This window comes from Ahaetulla prasina, chromosome 1 (genome assembly GCF_028640845.1).
Source record: "Ahaetulla prasina isolate Xishuangbanna chromosome 1, ASM2864084v1, whole genome shotgun sequence".
Lineage (NCBI taxonomy): Eukaryota > Metazoa > Chordata > Lepidosauria > Squamata > Colubridae > Ahaetulla > Ahaetulla prasina.
The window spans coordinates 222955364-222977905 of record NC_080539.1 but is presented as its reverse complement, the minus strand read 5'-3'; the positions used below and the strand labels follow the sequence as shown (position 1 = coordinate 222977905).

General features: G+C 39.0%; 1 protein-coding gene across 1 annotated transcript in view; it reads right to left on the bottom strand.

Annotated features, from left to right (window-relative positions):
• KCNH7 (potassium voltage-gated channel subfamily H member 7) overlaps positions 1 to 22542 on the bottom strand; it is a 408359-nt gene that overhangs the window by 4130 nt on the left and 381687 nt on the right. The window lies entirely within an intron of this gene.

Here is a 22542-nt window from a genome sequence, read left to right as displayed (position 1 = left end):
AGCGTGCCCAACTTATAGCAATAGCAATAGCACTAGCATTTAGACTTATATACCACTTCACAGTGCTTTTACAGCCCTCTCTAAGCAGTTTACAGAGTCAGCCTATTGCTCCCAATAATCTGTGTCCTCATTTTACCCACCTCGGAAGGATGGAAGGCTGAGTCAACCTTGAGCCGGTGAGAATCGAACTACCAAACTGCAGGCAGCCGGCAGGCAGCAGAAGTAGCTTGCGGTATTGCATTCTAACCACTGCGCCACCATAGCTCTGATGTCAGAGCTTATGATGTCAGCTCTGCTGTGGTTGTTAAATGAATTATGGTCACTAAACATGTCATGTGACTCCAACTCAGTGGTGGGCTTCACATAATTTAATAACCGGTTCACCCCAGCACCAAAAATGTGAGGGCGCGCATGTGCTTCGCTTGCACGCACACATGCACATTAACTTGCACGCATGCGCGCAGCTTAAAAAACCACAGTTAAATAGGATGGCATAGCACCGGTGTGGGTGGGTGAGGTGGGTCCACCCCACTCACAGGTCCCACGACCGGTTCATGAGAACTGGTCCGAACCGGCTGAATCCCACCCTTGCTCCAACTTGTGACTTCCCACTGACTTCTCCTTTAATTTTACCACAAAGGCAACTATGAGACTGTAGGAGCAACCATTGCATGGTATTGGTTGTCAAAGGCCTGAATTGCAATCACATGACTGCTGGGACAAATACAATTTATAATAATAACAACAGAGTTGGAAGGGACCTTGGAGGCCTTCTAGTCCAACCCCCTGCCCAGGCAGGAAACCCTACACCATCTCAGACAGATGGTTATCCAACATTTTCTTAAAAATTTCCAGTGTTGGGGCATTTACAACTTCTGCAGGCAAGTCGTTCCACTTATTAATTGTTCTAACTGTCAGGAAATTTCTCCTTAGTTCTAAGTTGCTTCTCTCCTTGATTAGTTTCCACCCATTGCTTCTTGTTCTACCCTCAGGTGCTTTGGAGAACATTTATGTGAACAAGAATCGGTGCTAAGCCTACCTTTGCAGTGCGACCCTTAACAGCTGTTAAACAGGACGGTCGTTAACCAAGGACTACCTATAAATTAAACTTTATCACAATCTTTCCCTAAATCAGTATCGTCATCCACAGGTTTTTTGATGGAGGGCTGAGTCTGAGAAAAGAGTGTTTGATGAAAGCACATTTCCCCTTCTCAAAGGGTTGGGATTGCTAATTCCCGGGATTACTAGATGGATCCCAGGCCACCTAAAGTTTGATGCAAAGGTATTCTATAACTAATTGCGAGAGCTTTAATTTGTAAAGGAATTGGGTGTAAATCAGATTCCTAGTCATGGGGCAAACAAAACACAGGTAATCCTCAATATACAACAGTTCATTTAGTGAGTGATCAAAGTTACGTCACTGAAAAAGGTGACTTACAACCGTTTCCCACATAATGACCATTGCAGCATCCCCATGGTCACATGATCAAAATGCTTGGCGACTGACTCATATTTACAATGGTCGCAGCATCCCAGGGTCATGTGATCCCCTTTTCCTGACCTTCTGGCAAGCAAAGTCAACAGGGAAGCCAGTTTCACGTAACAACCTAATTTACCGACTACGGTGATTCCCTTAGCAACTACTGCGGCAAGAAAAGTCGTAAAATGGGGAAGCATTTGCTTAATCAACATTTCAGAAATTTTGGGCTCGATTGTGATCGCACGTCGAGGACTCCCTGTAGATTCCTTAACAGTAGCTAAAGAGCAGCAGGTCAGTTATTAAAGACCTCAAACGGGTGTTCATGGCATAGCCTTAAAATCAAATATTGCCCTGCTTTCTGAGTACCGCTTGCTGTGCAGGTGTTCACTGAAGTCAAGAGCTTCCCTACTGAGTGCTACCTGCAAGCGAACAAGCTCTGCTCTATGACCTTAATCAGCTGATTAGAACCCTCCAGCCAGCAAGCCTGAAATTGACAAGTGCCAAATCGGTTGGAAACGGAAGGCTTTTGTCTTCCAAGCAGCTTTAGCACGTTCCTGACCTTGAAAGACCAATCTTTCTGATCCTCATCATCCTCTTTTAATGACCACATAATCCCTTGCGGGGTGGAGTCTGGGCAACTGAATGGAGCCGGATGCCCTTCCTGCAGAGTTTTTTCTCCAGCAGATATATTCCCAATGTGCCCAGAGAGAGAAATATCTGCCTCTACCTAAGATCGAACTCACAGCCTCCTGATTATGAGGCAAGAGCTCCCCCTCTAGGCCACCGCACCACTCAAAGATCAATCTTTCTGATGTGGGGGTGGGAGGAAGGAGTTTCATATACAGGAAGGCCTTCTTGCAGTGGATTTTTTTCCCAGTTTTTTTCAGTTGTATTATTTGTTGCAGATGCCAATAAGTTCCCCAATTGCCCTTTTTTTCTCATAATCCGTGTCCTCCTTTTGCCTGCTTGGATAGCTGGTAGCCTTATGTTTACCAGTTATTTGTAAAGTTAAACAGCTGTATTTGGGACCTATGTTAGTCCATAATAGCGGACTACCTGAAGACCAGATAATAACAATACATTCAACATTGGAGATGAAAAAAATTGAAATTGGTGGATGGCTTTAAAAAAACCCAATTGCAGCATACCAACAACTTCAAAGCTGAGTGGATGCATCCTACATTGGTTTCTCTCACATGCTAAAACTTGGAAGTGTCAGCGGTCATCACAGTAGGATGTTAAGAGACAGTAACATCTTCCTTTGTGTCTCTCTTCCTTAACTTTCCAGTGAGCCCTACTATTTTTGTCTTCAATTTACCTTTAATTGTCTTTCTACTGCTGCATTTAATGCAATCACCAACCTGCTTTTTAACCTCTTTAGTAGTTATTTTTGATTGACTGTCTCATATATCTCTGAGCCATATGCTAAATAAATAAACATATCTCTGTTAAATGGTTGGAACCTATCTTGGAAGCTTTGCTGTTAATGGATTGGATATTTCTAGTAAAATACCGTACAGTGTCATTGTTTAGAAATTTAGGCAGCATGTGTGCATCTGAGTTGATCTATCAACTAGTTTAGAAGCACAAGTCTAAACTATTCTTCTTATTATTTATTATTTGTTGAATTTCAATCAAGAAATAAAAAGAGTGTGAACAGAACTAAGACAATAGTACAATAAAATAAACAATTAAAGAGAACACAATGAGAAATACAACTATATCATCATCATCATCTTTTAATGACCCCATAATCCCTTGCAGGGTGGAATCTAGGCACCTGAATGGAGCTGAGTGTTTACTGGCTGGATGTCCTGCCTGTCGCCAATGTGGAGTTATATTCAGCAGATATATTCTTATCGTGCCCAGAGAGAGAAATATCTGCCTCTACCCAGGATCGAACTCAAAGCCTCCCGGTTGTGAGATGAGAGTTCCACCTCTAGGCCACTGTACCACTGAGAAATACAACTATATGCTTACCAAAAAAGAAAGATGGATGGATACAAGCGGAGAACTGGGGAGTGGGGGAGGAGGTAGAGTCTGGCATCAATCAAGAAGCCACCTCCAGCATGGAACTCCCCATTTGGTCCCCAGGCTAACCGGCGTAGCCAGGTTTTCAGGCTCTTAAGGAAGAGTAGGAAGATGGGGGAATATTGTGGTCCGCCAGCAGTCTGTGGAACTGGCAATGGAGTCAGACAGTGATGAGGCTAAGGAAGAACATGGGCCAGTCCTGGAGGCTGGGGAAGGCCTGGATGAGGGCTCTGTGTCAGAGGCTGAGGTGGGGCCAGGGCCATTGGGGAGTGAGGTGCAGACTCCAGAGCCTCCAGAGGCTGACAGTAGTGAGGCAGAGGAACAGGAGGAGCTTGTTCCTAATGCACGCATGAGAAGAACTGCCAGAAGGCAAGAGCAGCTCAAGCAAAGAGGACAACTCAGGAGTAGGGCCAAGAGATGATTGGCCCGTCCCATAAGGCTTAAAAGACCAGCAATGGCATTTGGGCTCCTTGCCGAAAAACAAAGTTGATAGCTTTGTCTTGTTGCATTTGTTTTGTAGCGGTGTCTTCTGAACGAAAGACCTTTGGCAGTTTGCATAATTGGACCAAGATTGGTGATATGACTGAGGAATTGTGTTGGGAGGAATTTGCTTTAATTTAGTTGGACTACGCTGAGGATGAATTAATTCTCAGTTGTGCTAATAAAATTTGTTTTTACATTGACTGAGTTTCCTACTACTACTTGGGCCTGGGTCACAACAGGGAAGTTCTTACCTTAGAGCAGCAGTCTTCAACTTTTCTGGCTTTGCGGACTCCGGGGGGGGGCACAGCTGCATGTGAGCCGTGGGCAAGTGTGCTGCCCCATTTGCGCAAGTAGCAGCATGTGTGCCAGCCGCTTGCATAAATGGAGCTGCGTGCACAAGTGGAGCTACGCATGTGCATTCGTCAACCATTTCCGTGGCCCAGTTCTGAACGAGCAATTGCCCTGTATTGGGCCACAGCCTGGCAGTTGGGGACCGCTGCCTTAGAGGCACCATTCCAAAGGGCATGTGCTGCAGCAGAGAATGTTCTTCTGGATCCCGACAGACGGACTTCTTTGACCGATGGGATCCGAAGTAGGCCTTCCTTGTTGGCACGAGTAGGACGGCCATAAATCTTGAGTTGAGCCCCTCACTGTTATTGATTACTGGAAGCCTATGTAAAATTATCAATCCATGGAAAGCTGAGATATCTGCATGCATTGTGTTACCTAGTGCTTGCTGTAAACATATGTTTTAATGCAGTATTTTATTTTTCCTGGAAATTAGGCCATTGCTATTCAGGCTTTATTGGCTCATAGACTGCAAGACAAGTGGCTTGCCCTTATGTTGGCTTTAAATTGCTTGTTAAAATGTAGAGAGAACATGCCCAGGAGCACTTAGTATCTAATACGGACTGAATTTGTCAATTCAGGATTAAATTGCCCATTTGTCAGGACAAAAGTGATGACGATAGTGGAATACCAGGGAGATGATGATGATGATTATTTTTGAAAAAGGTTACAGGCCTGAATAAAAGCCAATTTCCAATTAGATGCAGCTTTGCCTGCCGGCAAATCCCTTTTGTGCCTTTGTGCAGAATTTATTCTGGTGATTTATAAGGTATGATCCTTTTGATACCCCTTGGGGACTCCTTTTGAATTTGGAGGAAGCAAGTACGATGGCCTACCTCTGTTGAGAGGTCTGTTTTTAGTAACTAAACTGCTCGGTTCACGTTTGAAAAATCTATAGGAATCTATTATACAGGTAGTCCTAGACTTACGACCACAATTGAGCCCAAGATTTCTGTTGCTAAGTGAGTTTTGCCCCGTTTTACGACTTTTCTTGACACAGTTGTTAAGTGAATCACGGCAATTGATATGTTAGTAACCCGGTTGTTAAGTGAACCTGGCTTCCCAATGGACTTTGCTTGTCAGAAAGTCGCGAAAGGAAATCACATGACCCCGGGACGCAGCGACCGTCATCAACATGAGTTAGTTTCCAAGTCTCTGAATTTTGATTACATGATCATGGGGATGCTACAAAGGTTGTAACTGTGGCAAACGGTCATAAACCATAATTTTCAGTGCCATTGTATCGTTGAACGGTCACTAAAGGAACTGTTGTAAGTCGCGGACTATCTCTAGTGCTATTATTCAACTGATAGCAAACCAGTCATTTTAGTTACAAAAATTCTGAATCATGTCTGCAGGTACAATAGGAATTCCCTCCCCCCCCCCCCCCCCCGCATCTGCACCCTTCTCTCTAGAGTACGGGTGTCAAACTTGCGGCGTCATGTTGCCATCACGTGACATATCGCAACATTTTCCCCCTTCGCTGAGGCGGGCGGGGCCTGCGTGTGATGCATCCGGCCTGTGGGCTGCCAGTTTGCCACCCCTGCTCTAGGGTCTCCCAATCTTAGGGCTAGTAGTTTTGGTAGCAAACATCTAGATGACCATGAGATGGCAGCAAAGTGAGATGTATCTTTTTTATTGCAGCCCTATGCTGGTAGCCTCACCCAATCTCCAGAGCAGATTGGGAGAAGGTGCACAATAAATCAACATTTCTTTATTTAGAGTTTGATCCTGTGCAGGTGTGCAAAATGTTCCATGAACAAACAAATCGGGTCCTAAGACACTAATGTTGGATGGCCCATGTCCAAATTAAATTAGATCATTGTTATTTCTTCCTAAAGGGAGACTGATTTTTTTTCTTCTATTTAAAACAGACCTATTTTTTCTAGTGGTTTTTCAAACTAACGCAGTTCCATTGTTAGAATTTGTTGTAGCGAATAAAACGGTACAAATAGTTTTAAAATGAACCCTTTCCTTCTAATCTACAGTAATGAGTAGGAATTTTTCTAATTATAGGAATGTTATTACAACATCTTGCTCTATTGGACCTCTTCAGATTTGTTTTGACAGTGTGCATGGCATTTAGAGTATTTTTTTCCCCACAGACCAGTGATGAGTTTTAACCAAAGTTTTTAGAGCAAGTAATTTATTTATTTCGGCTGATAACAGTTTTCCCTAATGGCCCTAACGATGCCTATTAAGTTAAATATTATATATGTCCCAGCAACTCAGTTCTTTTGAATCAACATTCAGATTCAAACATTATTTCATGAATTTAAGCAGATAAGGTTTCATATTTTTTTTTTGCAATCTAATTGCATTGCAGTGGGATCAACCATCATATCTGTTCTGAAGAATTATACAATTTTTTAAAGCTTCCAGCTTCCCCCCCACCTAACAACTAACTAAAAGTAGTCTCACCTGCCCATCACCTTAATGATGAAAGAATTCTCTCCTTCTAAACTCATTTAAATGCCCTTTCTATATTAACACAAAATGGCAACTGGTCCAAGAATTCTAGTTGTGAAACAGGAGGTCTTGGACAGTGGCTTAAATTATGCAAAGTAGCCTCAAACTCTACTTCTGATTCCTTAAAATTGAAGGGCCGTGGTAGCTCAGGCTGGTAAGAAGCCTGTTATTAGAACACAGCAGCCTGCAATTACTGCAGGTTCAAGCCCGGCCCAAGGTTGACTCAGCCTTCCATCCTTTATAAGATAGGTAAAATGAGGACCCAGATTGTTGGGGGGGCAATAAGTTGACTTTGTAAATATACAAATAGAATGAGACTATTGCCTTATACACTGTAAGCCGCCCTGAGTCTTCGGAGAAGGGCGGGATATAAATGTAAATTAAAAAAAAAAAAAACCAGATGAAATCCATTTCTCAGAATTTTACAATGGCAGAGTCAATCCATTCAAGAAGGGGTGAGTTGGTAAAATAAAAAGTTGAGATAAGCGTTCACAACCTCCTGACTGACTGCTGAAGGTTCAATTGTGTGGTTGTGACCAACATCTTGACTTGTTGACCCTACTGCTAATACAAACAGAAAAGTTTGAGAACAATCTTTGGATACCCACCTTTATACACTCATAGGAGAAACTTTCATTGAGATCTGGGGGATGTACATATAAACAGACTTATAAAATGCAAGCAGATGGAGAATCTCACACAGTTTGAAAGCAGAACAGATATTTAAAAACAATGGTATACTTAATAAGGAACAATCTCTTTAATAAGGAAATTCATTTATATGTTGATGTACTGCAGATAATAAACATCCTAATAGTTTTGGGTCACATACTAATTCTATGCCATCTAAAAAGGAAGAATCACAGCAGACAATCCTCATTACTATCTGATGGAAACCTTAATAGATGGGATAAGTGGATGATGTTTTCTTGTTATTTCTTGGAATGTGACTAGCTAGAACACTGGTTTCCTTGGGGAATGAATTAAAAAAAAAGTACTTAGAGTACACAATACTGTATTACCTGTTTACCTAAAATTTGGACTGCCACTATTGGGTCAGATGAATCATTTTACTAGGATAAAAAACTAATATATGGGGAGACTTCCGGGTGGCTCCACCCCTTCGCTGAGCCCTAATTAAAGGGGCTCCGCACTGAACATCGTAAAGCCAGGAAAAGCCGGCTTTAATCTTTTTCTCTGGATGAAAGAGAAAAGATAAGAGCGCAGGAATGTTGGTAGACCTCCCCAGAGGCTTTGTTTTAATTAAGCAGAGCTTCGAAGGGTCGAGGGGTCCCATAAATATTTCTGCCATCTCCGACTTCAGTGCGTCTCTGCAAAAGCAGGAAAAGAAGAAGGTGTCCATCTCTGCTAATTGTCTTATCTTTATGGATCTCTTTAAGCAGACGGAATGAGTGCAAGCGGACGATTATTGGATTGCAAGTATTTTTGATTTCCTGACTTCTACTTTCTAAAAAAGAGGAATTTTTTTTTTTCCTTTGTTCTAATTGACTCTAAAATGGCGCCTGAACGGGAGTGAAAATGACGAATGGAATCTTAAACAGTCTGTGCAACTAAGAAGATAAGAAATGTTATGTGTGGATTTTAATGAAGTGAACTGAGCTCTCCTATACTTAAAGGGGAGAAGAGAAGTTTCTAGACTTATATTTTGTGAATTTTAAAACTGAAATGGCTACTAAACCACCTAAGACTGGGGGCAGAAGGGTTCTGAACCAGCTTTAGAAGATCTGATTAAAGAGCAAGGAAAGTGTCTGAAGAAAGGTTTAAGGAGATTATGGATAATAATGAGAAAATAAGAGAAGAAATAAAGAGAATAATAAAAAATAAGAGAAGATATCTTAATGGCTTTTCAAGGTTTGGCAAAAGACTGGAGGTGGTGGAGGAGGAGGTGCAAGAAATTGTTCAGTCAAATCAACAAATAGAAAATAGAATGGGGAATGCAAATCAAATTGGAAAAAAATGAAGATCAAGTGGTGGTGATGCAGTATAGAATGATGGAAGGAGCTCTGAGAATTAGAGGTTTGAATGAAGACAAAGGGGAAGATTTAAAAAAAATTTTATCAGAAGCTCTGGCTGAATTTATTGAACTTGATCCACAAGAGGTTGCTTATCAAATTGACAAAATTTATAGAGTTAATTCTTGGATTGCTAGGCAAAAGAAACTTCCTAGAGACATTGTGGTTTATTTTTTGAAAAGAACAGTGAGGAATCAAATTTAGCAAGTTGCTTTTCAGAAAAACTTGAAAATAGGGAACAGGAGTTGAAGGTTTTGAAAGAGATCCTCCCAAGATGTTAAGGGATAGAAAAGACTTTACATTTTTACACAAGAACTTAAGAAATACCAGATTCAATTTAGATGGGAGGTTCCAGTTGGCTTGACAGTGTATTATCAGGAAGAAGATATCGTATTGACACAGTGCTTAAGGCCAAAGATTTTCTTTCTACAGTGCTGAAATTTGAAATAGAAATAATAGAAAAAGAATTCAAGAGACTCAAATGGGTGTGGAAGCTGAGGTGATTCCAGTGATGTTACCATCAGAGGAACAACCACAAGAACAAAGACTGACGAGGGGAGCCCTTAAGCGTAAAGAAAAGGAGCAACAAACTCAAAGTAAAGTTCAGGATTCTGCTACAGAAGCGGTGGGAGGAGCACGGCCGAAGATACGGGAGGACGATCTTCAGTTGATTGCCCAAAGGCTTCAGCAGCCCAGTAATGGCAAATAAAATCTTGACTTGGAATGTCAATGGTTTGAACTCAGCTCAGAAGAGAAGAAAAATATTTCATTATTTGAAACAATTTAAAAATGATGTTATTTGCTTACAAGAAAGCATATTAAATTATCAGATCAAAAGTACCTAATAAACTCAAAGTTAGGTAAACATTTTGTTGCTTCAGCTTTGGAGAAAACCATGGCATAGTGGTTTATTTGAGAAAAGATATACCAGCCAAGTTAATAGAGGCAGATATTTATGGAAGATATATTGCTATTGAACTTACAATAGAAACAAAAAGGACTCTCTTGCTTGGTATATATGCACCCAACCAGCAACAAGAAAAATTTATAGAATGTTATATGATAAGTTGATCCTATGGGATTATAAATCGTGTATTATATTGGGAGATTGGAATGGAGTAATAGATACACGAAAGGACAAGAGAACTTCTTCCAAGAAGATACCTGCACATGCAAAGCTGCCTAAATCCTTTTTTGATATGATAGAAGATTTTGAGTTAAGAGATGTATGGAGACTGCGGAATTTGGAGGAAAGAGACTATACTTTTTCTCTGATAGGCATCAATCCTTCTCACGTATTGATTTTATTTTAATTTCTAATGATTTGCTTTTTAGGGTGAAGAAAACTAAGATATTTCCAAGATGTTTGTCTGATCATAGTCCTGTTTGGATGGAATTGCAATATGGAAAAGAGGGTAGAAGAACTTGGAGATTAAATGAAAATTTGTTTAGATATCAGGATAATGTAAATCAATGTAAAAAGCAGATGAAAGAATTTTTTGATTATAATTTGAATAATGAAACATCGATAGAAATGGTTTGGGACTGCAGTAAAGCTTTTATGAGAGGTGTATTAATATATCTTAATAATAGACAGAGAAATAAGCAACAAAGACAGCGAGGTATTTAGAAGAGGAAATTTATAAGAAACAACAATTATTAATACATAACCCACATGATCAAAAACTTAAAGATGCAATAAAGTTACTACAGAATCAATTTAATATGATAATGGCTGATCAGGTGGCAACAAATATACAATATGCCAAACATAATACTTTTTGTAACGCAAATAGACCTGGTAGGTGGTTAGCATACACTTTAAGGAAAAGACAAAAATAACGTACTATAGAAAAAATAGAATACAAAGGTAAAGAGAGATATCAACAGGATAAAATTAAAAAAGCTTTTTTAGAATATTATACAAATTTATATCTTAAAGATAATATATTGAATAGGGATATTGATAAGTATTTGAAGGAATATAAGGTTAAAAATTTAACTTTAGAACAAACGGATGAATTGAATCGGCCTATAACCTCGGAAGAAATTATTTTGGTAATTAAACAATTAAAAATGGGAAAACTCCTGGTACGGATGGGCTTACAGTTAGTTATTATAGGAATTTACAGGATGAGATGTTAGGTCCACTTAAGGAATTATTTAATCAGATACAACTAGGAGAATTCCCCTCATGGAGAACCTCTTTTATTTCATTGATACCAAAGAGGAACAGGATTGTTCTAAACCTGGGAATTATAGGCCAATCTCACTTTTAAATAATGATTATAAGATTTTGTTAAAATAATAGCTAATAGATTAATGTTGATTCTGCAGCGAAGAATTCATAATGATCAATCTGGATTTATAAAAGGGAGACAGATGAGGAATAATGTTAGGCAGATTGTTAATTTACTGGAGTACTTAGAAAAGAAAAATTTTATTCCAGCAGCATTTATTTTCTCGATGCAGAGAAAGCTTTTGATCAATTGCATTGGGATTTTTTATTTAAATTAATAGAAAAGATGCAATTTGGAGATGGTTTTTTAAGAATAATTAGGGCAATTTATGGAGAGCAAACAGCACAGATTATAATCAATGGTAGCTTAACAGAACCTTTTAAGATTGCGAAAGGAACAAGACAGGGATGTCCTTTATCACCATTATTGTTTATTTTAACTCTAGAACCATTATTGGATAAAATACGAGAAGTAAAGGAGATAGAGGAATTAGAGTTAGACAGTATGAATATAAGTTAAGAGCTTTTGCAGATGATTTGGTGATTACTTTAACAAACCCTATAAATTCTAGTAAATCTTTGTTGGAAATAATTGATCAATATGGGAATGTCTCAGGGTTTAAGGTAAATCAGAAAAGACAAAAGTGATAATAAAAATATGGCCAGACAACAGAAAGAAAAACTAGAGGAAGTAACAGGATTTGAAATTGTAAAGAAGGTTAAGTATTTAGGGGTTTATATTACGTCATCAAATGTGAAATTGTATAAGAATAACTATGAGGTTTTATGGCAAAAAGTTCAGGAGGAATTGATTGTTTGGAAAAATTGCAATTATCTTTGCTGGGAGAATTGCTGCTATTAAAATGAATGTTTTACCTAGATTTTTATTCCTCTTTCAGATGATACCAATAATTAAGAAAGATAAGAATCTTGAGGAATGGCAGAAGGGAATTAACAAATTTATATGGGAAGGTAAAAAAGCTAGGGTTAAAATGAAAATAATTCAAGATTCTCGGAAAGGGAGGTTTAAAATGCCTAATTTTAAATTATATTATGAAGCAGCTGCTCTCTCTGCAATAAGTGATTGGTTTAATTTAACAGAGGACAGAATTTTGAATATAGAAGGTTATGATTTGTTATATGGATGGCATGCATATTTAATTTATGACAAAAAAGTGGATAAGGCCTTTAAAAATCATGTGCTAAGAAATGCCCTTCTGCGTGTTTGGAAAAATACTCTTATAAACTAAATTATAAGGTTCCTATATGGGCATGTCCTAGACATACAGTAGAAAATATAAACATAGAACAGAATCAGGAAATGATTACATATAAAGATCTTTTGAATACTGAAAGAGGTAATTTGCAGTTAAAATCTCTGCAAGTATTAAGAGAGGAAGGAAAAATTATACTTGGTTTCAATATGAGCAATTACATGCTAGATGGAAGGGAGATCAGAAAATTGGTATAGAGCAGAACGAGGGAAATTTGGTAAAGCAAATTAGAAATCAGTCTCAGGAGCATATAAAGAGATTGTATAATGTGTTACTTGAAATAGATTCTGAAAGGGACTTGGTAAAGGACTGTATGATAAAGTGGGCACAAAATTTTCAGGAGCCAATATTATTGGAAACGTGGGAAAAATTTGGGTTAGAAATGTTAAATTCACGAGGCACAGAATCTGAGGAAATCTTTTATAAAATGTTTTATAGATGGCATCTAGATCCTAAAAAATTATCGTGTATGTATCCAGAAATGCAAGCAAAATGTTGGAGATGTAATTGTGATGACGCTACATATTTTCACATTTGGTGGACTTGTAAGGACATAAAGGCCTTTTGGATAAAAATTTGGTGGATTTTACAAAATGTTCTGAAAAAGAAGATAAAGTTCCTGCCGCAATTTTTCTTGTTGGGAATTATTACGGATTGTACAGTAATTGAGACTAAATTGATTTTAAATCTAATAACTGCAGCAAGATTACTAATAGGACAATATTGGAAGAAAAAAGAAGTACCAACAATACAAGAATGGATATTGAAAGTTGCCAATTTGGCTGAGATGGCGAAGATATCAGCCTTTTTGAAAGACAATACGCAAGAAAGATACTTAAAGGAATGGAAAAAATGGATTGACTATATTCAACGTAGATATCAGACTAAGAGTTATCAGACTGTTTTTGAATGATTATGATGTATTATTTTTGATTGCTTTTGGGGGAAGTTAGGAATTGATGATTGTAGGGGTATAATTAAGTTGGGACGAAAACTTTTTAGCATATGTTTGTTTTACTTTTAACTATACCTTGTGCTCGTTCCGGGAAGTCGGGGGGGGGTTGCGAAGGGAGGGGAGGAGGGGGGAAAAGGGGGAAAAAAATTTTGTAAAACTTTTTGAATAAAAAAAAAAAAAAAAAAAAAAAAAAAAGAAAAAAAAAAAAAAAAAGTGTCATCTTCCAGGGTCACCTCATTTCAAAGCATACCTCAAGACCTCGACAGCTTTTTAGACAATTTTAAGGATGAAGTATTGTGGAAGAAACTTTCAGAATGAAAACTGCCAATTTTTCTTTTCTTTTCTTTTGATAGTTAGGATTTATATTCTCTCACCTCCACTGAACCTGAAATTCTATATTGAATTGACATGGAACAAAACTGTACTAGCTAGACAGTACAGAATCCCTGGCTTGAACAGGAAAACTTGTATTGATTGCCTATCAGTATCAGAATCATCCCTTAAAGGGCATCAGAAGGAATCTGCCCAGGTTTGCCAAACAGGTTCCCCTAAGTGCCCTATTTGCTGGCAAAAAACTTTGTTTTGCAACAAAAGGGAGAGAGATACACTGTACTTTTCATGGTACATCCATATGTGTTTGGTAGAAACCACGATGGCAAAAAATTCATTGCAGTATCATGATGCAAATCCTGGCCTTCTGTAATTATGTCCCACTGGACAAAAGATCCTAATTCATGTAGCCTGCAGAAATGTTGCCATATACATTTCATCATTCTCCCCCCCCCCCATTCCCAGGGATGCCAATGGAATCATCATGCCATTGGAAAAAAAGAAAAAAAACTTCCAGAATATTTTCAAACACAATTAAATGTGAAGTTGAAATCATCAAACATGCCTCCCCTCTTTGCAAATGGACGTGGATTAAATTTCATGCTTTTGCCTCCTTATTTTTATTCCTGGTAAACAACTTGGTTCGGCGTTCCACCTAACTTCAGTTTTTTCAGAGTTTCTTTTGATAAAATGAAATGCATAGTTGGCGTACTGGAAAAAAAAAAGTGTCATCTTCCAGGGTCACCTCATTTCAAAGCATACCTCAAGACCTCGACAGCTTTTTAGACAATTTTAAGGATGAAGTATTGTGGAAGAAACTTTCAGAATGAAAACTGCCAATTTTCTTTTCTTAGTAAATATGCCGTGTATGAATAAACGAAGTAGCATTCTACTGAAGGCTGTTCCAGACCATCAGATTTTCCGTTTTGGGGCCATGAGAGAGCAATTGTATACCCACTTACGACATAAACATATCCTCTTTGCTACTTGACATTAAAACATATACAGCTTCTTTCTAAGTTGTACATTCTGGTAGGACCACTGCTTACTTCGACTTTAAGACAAAGGCATTGGATTAAACAGCACAGATTTGGTCAATTTTATCATCACTCAATAAAAAATCTTATTGAAATAATCTGATTTGTCTTGAGGCAGGATCCAAATAACCATTTTAGGAGCAGAAAAAGAGTTTAAAACTTGAGTGAGGGGAAAGTATCCCAGTGTGACATCATAATCTGCTTTTGAGAAGTTCCCTCAGGGCCAAAAAGGGGAAATATGTTAAGGAGTTGGGTAAAGACTCCAAAGATGAGGCTGCATTAGCCACGTACAGCTCTTTATAGAACTTTGTGTTCCAGCCAATCTTTGCCCTAAGGAAAACTGTTTCCATGGTTGTAAGAAAATGATGTCTCTATAGTAGCTTCCAGTCTTCAGGCCTGCATTGATGGCATTGCAGTCAGATGGATGCTGGCAGCCTGTGACATTCCTCCACAATTTATATCCAGATAATTGCTACGTTAATGGCTATTACTAGAACCGGGAGCAGGCGATTACAGGATGCTTTGATTATCAGGAGGACTTTGTTGGTTACCTGCCTGGAGTGTGGCCAAGAACATTTTTGCACCTTCACTGAGAGGCGTGTTAGCAGTTGCCAAGACAGTTGTGATGACTGTCCTTCTCAAGTGCAGAGAATATAGACAAACTATTAAGGCACTATTAATGCTATATATTCTGATGCAGCCAAGAACAGAATATCTTGACAGGGTGTCCAGAGGAATGCAGCATTCCCTAACTGACGTGCTAAAGATAATTAAGGATAAAATGTTTCTGGGATCTCACTTGTGCCAGGTGAACATATTGATTGTAGGAATTCTGGAGGAAACTGAGAAAGGCCAGTCAGTTTGTTTTGATCTGGAAAGTATTGGCTCTCCTGTAAGAGTCATATAGTCACATGGGCAGAGGACAAAAATGTTATGATATTTTGTTTCCCTAATCTTATTAAGGACATGATGATGATGTTATCCATTAAAGTCATGCCTGACTGTTGGCGATTCTAGGGGTCAGATTTCCACATCTTTGGATCTTGAAATCCTTCTTTGAATTTGTCTATGCTCTGGCTGGTGTCAGCTTTGATGGTGTCCAGCTATTGCGTTCTTTAGTGGCCTGATTTCCTTTTACCACTAACTCTAGCCAACATAATTGCTTTCTCCAGTGATATTAAGGATAATACACAAAAAATTAATAAAGTGAAAAATATGGCTTGGGAAAAAAATCCTGAACCCTTCATCAAGTTTCTGTATTTTGAAATTATTCAATTTTATTTAGAAATCATTTCATAATAATGAGGCAACTGAAAAATATTTTACATCTTTATGTTCCTGTCAAAAAAAAAAGGCACCTTCAAATACAACAAATATCAATTGCCTGCAAGCAAGAACTGGTAGGGCATAAAGTAGACAAAATAATAGAAAATGAAGAAGCTAAAGTGTTCTGGGACTTCAACATTTGAACAGACAAGCACCTACCACATAGCACCTTAGATTTAACAAGTGTTGATAGGAAAGAGAAAAAAGTTTGGATAGTGGATGGGGCAGTACTTGAAAACAACAGAAGAGAAGATAAAGAACTGGAGAAAAATAACAAAATATAAAGACCTGCAAATAGAAGTAGAATGACTATGGCCAAAGAAAGCAAAGGTAGTACCAATAGTAAACAGTGCCTTGGGTGCAATCCCAAAATTGAATTCTGGAGCACCACTTACATGTCACTGGCATTGACAAAATCATTATTATTAGTCAATTGCAAAAGGCAGCTTTACTTGGAACAGCTTACATGCTTCAATGATATGTTTAATATCATTAAACAACAACATCTCCCTATCCCAGGTCCTTGGGAAGGACTCAACAGGTAGACAAAAATGCCAAATCCAGTCTAAACACTTGGCTGACTGTGTGACCAGCCAGTATAATAATACATAACCAGATGCGATGAAGGTCAATACAACCTGAAGAACTATCAGCTGTGATTTCACATTTTTGTTTATACAATAATATGTCTTTTTCATGGATATTCATACTCTATTAATCTTTCCCAACAGGAATGTGCTTTATTTTCTTCTGAATGTAGGAATTTCTTTCTAACATATTTTTTTAATCTTTCTATTTTGTGATTGAAATAAGTTATTTAGTTACTAAAGATACTGTTATAATTTTAGACTATGTTCCTGTAGATACTCCTTTTATCTGATGAAAATTATATGCATTCTTTAAATGATCTTTGCTGAATAATAAAGATGTTCCTAAATGAAATGAAATCAAAGTTTTTGTTGTTGTATTACCAGGAAATACACTATATCACCATTTTTGGTATGAGTTCCAAATATCAAGTATTTGGTATGAAATACTTCAGTAGTATTTATTCATGGTTGTGTTACTGCATATACTTCATCAAAAAGAACAATCGGCTAAAGTTAGATTTTTGGATGAAAAGATAAGTATTATTGCTGTGGGCATCCCATTAATGGGAATTAATATAGGTTTTTGGCTTCAATTAAAGGTAAATATAATATGCTTTGTGTTTCTAAAAACACACACAATGTAATAAGACAACATGGGAAAAGGTAAGAAATCTAGCAAGTTATTGCCTTTTGGACTTTAATAAATTAAACAAAATAATATATTATCTCTTTAAGATATAAAAGAGAAAATGTCTAGAGATTTCAGGTTCATTAATTAGCAGTTTTTATATTTCTAGAACTGTGTCATGTTGATTCTTTAACAACAGAAATGAGATGGAGTCAGTGGTGGGATTCAAATAATTTAACAACTGGTTCTCTGCCCCAATGACTGGCTGGGTGGGCATGGCCATGGTGGGCGTGGCCAGGGGGTGTGACAGGTAGCACTAGACCTCCTGCACTCCCCTGGGAACAAAAACGGGCCACGGAAGGGGGAAGCGTCACCCTCTCCGTGCCTCATTTTGAGCCTAGTAGGCCTCCATACAGCCTCCTGGGAGCAAAAACGGGCCATGGGGGGGCAGCACCACACCCCCTACACCCCGTTTTTGGCCTAGGAGGCCTCCCTGCACTAACCTGGGAGCCAAAATGGGGTGCGTGGGGACTCCTGGAAGGGGCAGGGTGGGGCCAGCCAGCAATTTAATTACCGGTTCACCCAAACTGGCCCAAACCGGCTGAATCCCACCACTGGATGGAGTCCTTTTTACCGAAGATGGGTTTACCATATTTTTAAAAAGGATTATTGTAAGTTTATGTTTGTCTTGTCAATATTTTCCAACACAACTTTAATTTCACTTTCTGTTTTTGCTGCTGCACCATTTCTCACAGTACATTCTGCATATAATTAGATAACAGTGCATAGTCTTGTCACTCCTTTCCCAATTTTGAACCATTTAGCTATTTCATATTGCATTCTAACTGTGCTTGGTAGCCACCATATAAATTCTTGAATAAGCAGGTAGTTAACCAGACTTCCATCTTTTTAAGGACTATCCAATAAATTTGTTGTGGTCTATCCAATCAGAAGCCACTGTGTAATCAATAAAGCAAAGATAGTCTTTAAAAAAAACTCTTTGCCTGTTTTATTATCCATCAGATGCTAGCAATGTGATACTGGGCTGCTTCTGCCTTTCTTAAATTTAGTTTGTACACTTCTTTTCTGTGTATTATTACTCTAGATCAGAGGTCTCCAACCTTGGCCACTTAAAGACTTGTGGACTTCAACTTCTACAAGTCCACAAGTCTTAAAGTGACCAAGGTTGGAGACCCCTGCTCTAGATCAGTGCTAAATAAGAAGCTATTCCAGAATTAAAAAAAAAAAAACGAGTTTCATTTCACGTAGAGTACTTCTTGGCTGTATATTCCACTTTGACATTTGTTGTGATGCAATCACTACTTCTGAAGCTCCACAAAGGCTGTGCAGAGATTATCTCTAGTTTCCAAGTGAATAACTTTCTTAATAAATAGTTAATGAAGCTGATATTAGCTATTTACATGAGCTTGGATATCCTGCTCTAAATAAATCAGTAGAAGCTTAAATTAAACAAAGTGTAATTAAGTTAATACAGCCAACTTTTTTTTTAAGCATATGGGACAATTTTTTACTGGTGCTTCTCCCCCCTTTTCTATTCTCTGTTTAATTTTTTATTGCTAGCTTATTAACTTTGTGGTTATGCTAATCTACATTTATGCATTTATGGCTTTCAATTAATTGTTTCAATTAATATAAATGTTTAAAAATTAAATCAGTTTCAAAGAATGCCATCTCCTGTATTAATTGACTGCCTGAAAGAGTTCTAAATAACTGCAGAAACTTTGCTGATGCTGAGAAAGCAACAAAACTTTGCCGTATTTATTTACCAGAAATGTGTAGATTGGTAAAAAAAATGTTTCCAAATTTTTTTTTCCGTATAGTTCTTGGGTACATTTGATTTGGCCGCTATGAAATGTAGACAAAATATGCTAGATGCTCATGCAATTGGTAGTAAGCTGAAAATAAACATATTTTATCATGCCTCATACTTTTCTGGGGATTGCTCCACATTATTATTTTGACCGTAATAGCCATTTTTTAAGAATCAATAATGCTATTGGAGAATCAATAATGCTATTGGAGAATCAATAATGCTCTGATCCAAGTACACATTGGACTAGGCTATATGACCTTTCAGCATCTCTTAATCTTACTTAACAGAAATATTTAGCAGAACAACAGAGTTGGAAGGGACCTTGGAAGTCTTCCAGTCCAATGCCCTGCTTGACCAGGCAACCATTTCAGACAAGTTATTCAGACTTGAAGAATGCCAAAAGCATGGTCCTTAACCAATGCAGCAGAGGTGGGTTTCAGCAGGTTCTGACCAGTTCTAGAGAACCGGTAGCGGAAATTCTGAGTAGTTTGGAGAACCGGTAAATACCACCTCTGACTAGCTCCGCCCCATCTATTCTCTGCCTCCCGAGTCCCAGCTGATTGGGAGGAAATGGGGATTTTGCAGTAACCTTCCCCTGCCATGCCCACCAAGCCACGCCCACAGAACCGGTAATAAAAAATTTTGAATCCCACCACCGCAACACACCCTTACAGTAATGTATTAGACCAAACTCAAGGCCCGTGGGCCGAATCCGGCTCGTGGGGTGCTTAGATCTGGCCCACGGGGCCACCCTAGAAACCGCAAAGGACTGGCCCGCAGTGCCTTTGCCAGAAAATTGGAGGCTGGGAGGGCCGCGAGTGCGTTTTCGCTGGCAGAGGGCTGCAGGAGGATCCTCCCCAGCCCCGCCCAGGCCATCACAGGTGCCCCCGACATGAGTGATGTTGTTGTGCCTCGCTCGCCCTCTTCTCCTCAGCCGGGCCCCTCCCATCTCCTGCTATCTGAGTCAGAGTCTGATAATGAAGAGGAATGGCCTGGCATGCCTCCAGCCCCCAGCCCTGGCACCATGCCCGGACAGAATGTCAGGAATGAGCAAACAAACCTCCCTCCTACAGCGTGTGAGCACGAAGCCAGCCACGTGCTAGAATTGCTGGCAGCAGATCAGGAGGACGGAAAGTCACAGTGGACGGATTCCCGCTTCCGGAGAATGGAGAGGCGACGTCAGCAAAAGGAAGGGAGGGGCAGGCCTGGATAAGTGCTGAGTCATTGAGCCACACCCCATGGCCTATATAAAGGATCTGCTTTTTGGAATTCCTTGAGTCAAGCAAAGTCTCATCTGGTTTGCTGAAGTCACACCTTGGATTCCTGCTGCCCTGAGAACTCTGAAAGGAATTTGGCAAAGCTGCAGAGGCTTCGTGGCCACGCTTGATACAGACTTCCCAGACCCGGCCGTCGGAGGGGAAGGGGGACACGACAGATGTCAAGCTGACCATGCCCACCCAAACCATGCCCCCTGGCCCCCCGAGGTCAAACAAAACCCTTATGCGGCCCTCAATGAAATTGAGTTTGACACCCCTGAAATAGTATGAGGAAAGGAGAAAATATATAGAAAAGAAATCTAATCTAGACAATATTTTGCAAAAGGGATATATTAAATGTGTGTAGGTTAGCTGGAATATAATTCCAAAGAACAAGTCATCTTGACTCAGTGCTTTAAATCAAAGCATTGAAGTGGACTGATTTGCTTCAATCGACTGTCTTGATCTAGAGGAAAAAGAAGTCTTTTGCATGTGCATTTTTTTTTATTGTCAAGCAGCATGCCAATCCTAATGCCCTGATATTGAGTCCTGTTCTGATTCAGCGCTTCACTTTAAAGAATTGCTTCAATTGGATATTTGTTGAAGCAAAGCAATCTCTGAAGCTTTGAAAAGCTTCATAAATAGTACCTGGAATGGCAGGAATAGATGTTTAGCCACTTATTTTTTCCTTTGGCAGCAACATAGTTCTCAAACAGAAAAATGAACAGTCCTGGAATTAAATCTAATGCGTATATTTATGTATTTATTCCCACCCTTTTTATTTTTTATAAATAATTGAAGGTGCGAATATGCCTATACCCCTTCCTCCTCCTATCTCCCCCACAAGTTAATTGGGTTTGGCTGAGAGTGATTGGCCCAAGATCACCCAGCTGCCTTTCATGCCTAAGGTGAAACTAGAACTCAGGTCACCTGGTTTTTAACCCGATGCCTTAACCACCAGACCAAACTGGCTCTTCATGTGATAGTTGGACTCCTCAGCGATAGGTTGCTCATTAATTACTCCAAAAGTGAACCAACTGAGTGAAACGGCAATTATCCACAGAAAGAATAACCACACATAGATGTTGCTAGACTTTCTGCAATGCTTATTTAGGCTTCTGGATACAATTTAAGGTGCGAGTTATCACCTATAAAGCCCTTCATGTTACAGTATAGGACTGGATCTTGTAGAGTACTTGTCACTTATTGATTCTATCCATCCCATGAGATCCAATAGGGTGGACATGGCATGTATCCTCTCTATAAACCAGAACATGTGGTGGACCCAGGAGACATGCTCTGTTGTAGTACCTGTCCTCTGGAATAGCCTTCCCCTTAAGATTTGGATGGTCCTGATGGCATTGGCCATTGATCTTGAAGGCCTTGGTTTTCCCATCTATGGTGATTTGAAACTTAATTGTCTGTGCGTCAGCCTTTGTTACCTTATTTTTCTTTTGTGTTGTTTTTAATCTGTTGGTATTAATACTCAAATGTGTACATTGGATGTCCTATAAATTGATTGTAAATGCATGTACTTAAAAGTTCTGTTCTGCTCTACTGCTTCATGGCAATCAGGGCAGCTTTCAAGAATAAAATTACAATTGAAAAAATAGTGTTAATAATCAATAAAACATGATTGATCCGATTGCACATCAGATACTGCTTACAATGCGATGATATCTTTCAGCTCAAGAGTTGAATCCTCCTCGGTAAGCATTCAAAGGGATATCCCAGTGAGGGGCAGTTAGAACAGTGAAATGGCAGGACCAACAAATCTTATTTATGTTGACAGGAATATTTGCTAACCACTCCCTCCCACTCTGTCCTCTCCTGATATGCCTGTGACTTTTTTTTTCTTTTGAGGATTTCTTTTTTAAAAAAAAAATCTTCTGTACAGATGTTATAATCATGTTGCTATACTCTCTCTTGGATTCACTGTCATTTTATGCTGCCAAGAAGTCACAGTGAATTTATGCTGGTCAATAGGTTTTCTTCCTCAATAACCCTGTCAACCAGTGTAGCAAAAAAAAACAGCTTTAATTTCATTCATTTATAACAGTTTGATTTATGTATTCCCTGACTTCCCCTAACAAGCCTTTGGGAGCGCTGCTGTGAACTTGGAAAATCTGCTTTGTTGTCTTTCAGTAGCTGCATTTGCTACAATCTTTATTTCAAATGCTTTTTAAAAAGCGAAAGCATCCACATTTGAAACCACAGCCCAATTAGAGA